The sequence below is a fragment of the Tupaia chinensis genome, unplaced genomic scaffold, assembly GCF_000334495.1.
Source record: "Tupaia chinensis unplaced genomic scaffold, TupChi_1.0 Scaffold146961_1, whole genome shotgun sequence".
Lineage (NCBI taxonomy): Eukaryota > Metazoa > Chordata > Mammalia > Scandentia > Tupaiidae > Tupaia > Tupaia belangeri.
The window spans coordinates 580,295-584,844 of NW_006206814.1; the positions used below are offsets into that span (position 1 = coordinate 580,295).

A 4,550-nucleotide genomic window follows, 5' to 3' on the forward strand; every position below is an offset into this window, starting at 1 on the left:
AAAAACCCCTCAAAAAAAAAAAAAAAAAAGAACATATGATCACCTGAGGTTGACTAGGGCCCTTCTCAGGGCCTTGGAAAAGCCACAAAAGTGAGAGGCCCTGAAGTTTCCATCTCAATGGTAAATCAGCCTCTGTCCCTAGCCTCTGTCCCAAGTGACTGCCAGAAACAAATAGAAATCCTTTGTGAATGAACTCAGTTTTATCCCAGCCCAGTGATTGTCACGACCCACCATTAACTGTTACTGTATTTCTATTTCAGAGATGTTAAAATGTGAAACACTGTGCTTCTCAGGAATGGTGAAATATGGTATTTCAAAAATGAAACGGTAGTATAAATTGTTTCCCTTGATTTAACTAAAACAATAACAGTGGTGATGATAATTACCATTTAAGACCCTACGGTGTGCCAGCCTTCTTACAAACTTTTCTCTCTGCTCCTCCGAAGAGCCAAACTGTCATCACAAAGACTCGAAAGATGCAGGGTAAGGATTCCTTCCATATCCACAATTAACTCACTGGTTTGGTCAGTGCAGGAGTCAGGTGGGTCAAGGAGAATGACTAAAGATTATCAGAGTAATTAAGTGATGAGGTGAATCACAAGAATTAGAGGAGTAGTGTTTTCACCAGAGTAAATCCATACAGTTCTTGACATTCGTTGTGCCACTAGTGACCTGGAAAACATTTTACCCATCCTCTCACACCCTTGGCATGACAGGGCACAGCAGTATACTTTTACTGTCTTGCCTTGAGGCTATGTCAGAATATAATCTATTACACATCTTGGTCCTACTCATTGGACCTGACGAGCCCAAATGAGAGAGCATTCAGGCACCTCAGTGATGTACCTGCATGTCAGGAAGTAGGAGAGAAACCCTGAGAACATATCTGGGCCTGTGGCCTGGGTGAAGCCTCAGGGTATAATTGTCTGGGGTTCATTGAAATAGAACTTCCGAAGTGAGACCTAAGTCTGCTGTACTTTACACTTGTCACCATGAAGAAAGAGATGCAAAGCTTGATTTTCTTTTTTTTTTTTTTTTGAGAGGTTTTTGCTATAGGGCGTGTGCGCTCACCAGACAGACAGAGAGAGACAGAGAGACAGAAAGTGAGAAATCACCCCCCAGGGGGGATGGTCACGCCGCAATCCCTTCTCCACCATTCTCCTCTCGGGATCTTGGGCAAGCACGCACACGCGCCCGGCATGAGTTTCAAGTCACTGGGTCCGGGATGCGAACCGTGGTCGACTACGTGGGAGTCCAGCGACATAGCCATTACACTAACTGCTGGTTCCCCAAAGTTTGATTTTCGAAGTAACACAAACCAGATTTGGATGTGTTGCTATGAACCATTAACTCAGTAACCCATAAGGCAAAGACATTGTTTGGTTTTGTTTTTGAATTTCAAGTTTCATTTCTTCCGTGAGTGAAAGAGACAGAAAGAGAGAAAGAAACAGTAGCCCGGATCTATGCCATGATCTACTTCCAGACTTCAGCCCACTCCGTGTCATCAGGAGGCATGTGCCCAGCACACTCAGGGATTTGAATCATGAACCTTCCCATGTGGGACTGCCTGGAAGAGCACATCTCACCATTGTCCACTGTCCAGCTCTCTTTTTCGCTTTTTTTTTTTTTTTTTTGCTAGAGGGCACCTATACTAACCAGAGAGAGGGAGAAGAGAAAGACCTCTCTCTAGGGTGCACTGAAATCCCTTCTCCTCCATCTCTCCCACCTTTTTGGATTGGGAACATGCATGCACACATCTTTTTCTTTTTTTTCTTCTTCTTTTTTTTTTGGCTGTAACTATGGCTTTTTATTTTCATATGGGTAGTTCAAAGAAAGTCATCAGTAGCTTTTTTTTTTTTTTTAAAGGTAGAAATCCCACAAAACAAATACCTTTGGGCTTTAAACGAAACCTAAGTCTGTCACGGGAGCCTGGTTGGAGACTATATTTTTATAGAAGAGAAATACAGTATAGAATTCTCTAGCGTTTTTGAAGAAGAAATGCTAATTTGAAGGGCTTATTTCCCAGGCTCAAAGTGACTGGGGTGGGGGAATGTCACAGTGCTAGGTAGAGGGTTATGGGACAGTGATCACTGCCAAAGGCCTTGGAATGGATCTTGCTGTCACACAATGCAGGTAAGAGAGACTGAGACAACGAAAAGTAATCAAGGCGCCAACCAATGTTCTTGGATCGAGCCTTCATCATCTAAGTCCAGAAGGTGTAGGCGTAGGGCGTGTCAGGGTAGAGGTGCCGAAAGCTGTTGGTCAGCGGCACAGCCACTTTGGTGAATTGATAGCAATTCACCCAAACCTTGGTGCTCTTGAGGAATAAAGCCAGCATTCTTTTTGTTTCCCTTGAGGTGCCTGGATTATCCCATCAGTACTGGTCAGCTCCTTCAGACAGAGAAGGATACAGTGGTGTGGGCCTCCTATCCCACCAGTGCCCACTCAAAGTCTCCTATGGCATTGGTGAAGAGGAACATGACCAGGAAGGTCGGGTGATTGTGGCTGAATTTGACAAATTTGTGCTGGTAACAGCTTAGGTACCTAACGCAGGCCAAGGTTTGGTCCGACTGGAGTACCGGCCGTGCTGGGATGAAGCCTTTCGCAAATTTCTGAAAGGCTTGGCTTCTCACAAGCCCCTTGTGCTTTGTGGGAATCTCAACATGCACACATGTTTTTCAAGACACCAGGTCTGGGATTCGAACTGCACAGTCAGCCATGTGGAATCCAGCTGCCTTCATCAGTAAGCCATAGAGCCAACCCTGGCCTTTTTTTTTGCCTTTTTAGATGATAGATGATAGAGATAAATAGATGATAGATAGATAGATAGATAGCTGATAGATAGATAGATGATAGATAGATAGATAGATAGATAGATAGATAGAGATAGATGATTGATTGATAAATATATGATAGATAGACAGATAGATGATAAATGAGAGATAGATAAATAGATATAGATAGATGATAGATATAGCTATAGATAGATAATAGATGATAGAAAGGATAGATGATAGATAGATATATAATAGATAGATGATAGATTATATAGATACACAGATATAGATAGATAGATAGATAGATGATACATAGATAGATAAATAGATAGATAGATAGATAGATAGATAGATAGATAGATAGATAGATAGATAGATAGATAGATAGATAGATAGATAGATAGATAGATAGATAGATAGATAGATAGATAGATAGATAGATAGATAGATAGATAGATAGATAGATAGATAGATAGATAGATAGATAGATAGATAGATAGATAGATAGATAGATAGATAGATAGATAGATGATAGATAGATGATAGAGGCATAGCATATCCCCAAATCCTTAATGCAGATGTTTGTTTATTTTTTAAATTTTGCCAGAGGGCATGAGTGCTGGTCAGAGAGGGGGAGAGAGAGAGAGAGAGAGAATCAGGGAGAAGGAAAAGGAGAGGAAAAGGGAGAAAGAACCCCCTTATGAGGCAAGATCATGCTACAATCCCTTTCCCTCCATTTTTCCTTCCTGTCATGATTTGGGACACACACTCACACATGCCTAGTGTGTTTTCGAGTCACTGGGCTGTGATTGAAACGCGTCTTCAGCCATGTGGAATCTGACTCCCTTACACATGCCATGGGGCCAACCCCTTAGTGCAATTTTAAACATTTTAACTTTAGAAGTATAAATGCTACAGATCTATTATACTTTTTTTTTTTTGGAGAGGTTTTTTTTTTGCTATAGGGCGCGTGTGCTTGCCAGACAGACAGAGACAGACAGAGAGACAGAAAGTGAGAAATCACCCCCCAGGGAGGATGGCCACGCTGCAATCCCTTCTCCTCCATTCTCCTCTCGGGATCTTGGGCACGCATGCACACGTGCCCGGCGTGAGTTTAAGCCACCGGGTCCAGGACTCAAACCGCGGTCGACTACATGGGAGTCCAGCGACATAGCCATGACACTAACTGCTGGTCCCAAAATTATACTTTTAATTATGATTTCTGGTTTACATATATTCATCATTTGTCTTTGTGGGGTACAGTATGGTTTTTAAGGTATACATACAGTGTATAATAATAAAATCAAAGATATACACATATTTATCTTATTTAATATTGAATATTACATTATATTGTGCACACTTGATCATAATTCTGCTGTTTCTTTTAAAAATGTATTGAATAGTTTACGTTTTTTACTCTGCTCTTCCCCTCATGTACATGCACTCATGTTCATTAAACCCCACGCTCACCCCACTCCACAAGTAGCTTCAGATATCTACCATTACTCTCTCTCTCTCTTTTTAAAGGCTTTTGCTATAGGGCATGTGCACTCACCAGAGAGAGACAGTGAGAGGGAAAGTGAAAAATCATCCTGGGGGCAGTGGGGCACAGGGAGGATAGGCACACCACAGTCTCTTCTCCGTTCTCTTTCTGGGATTTTGGGTATGCACACACCCGCATTCAACAAGATTTTCAAGTCACCAGGTCCAGGACTCAAACAACAATTAGCGGTGGCCCCCGGGCCCTGCGCGGCGGCGCAGTGGTGGCGC

The 4,550-nt window shown here is 42.3% G+C and overlaps 1 pseudogene; it reads right to left on the reverse strand.

Annotated features, from left to right (window-relative positions):
- Positions 1–2,203: 2,203 nt before the first annotated feature.
- Positions 2,204–4,550, reverse strand: part of LOC102477317 (heat shock cognate 71 kDa protein-like) — a 25,478-nt pseudogene continuing 23,131 nt past the window's right edge.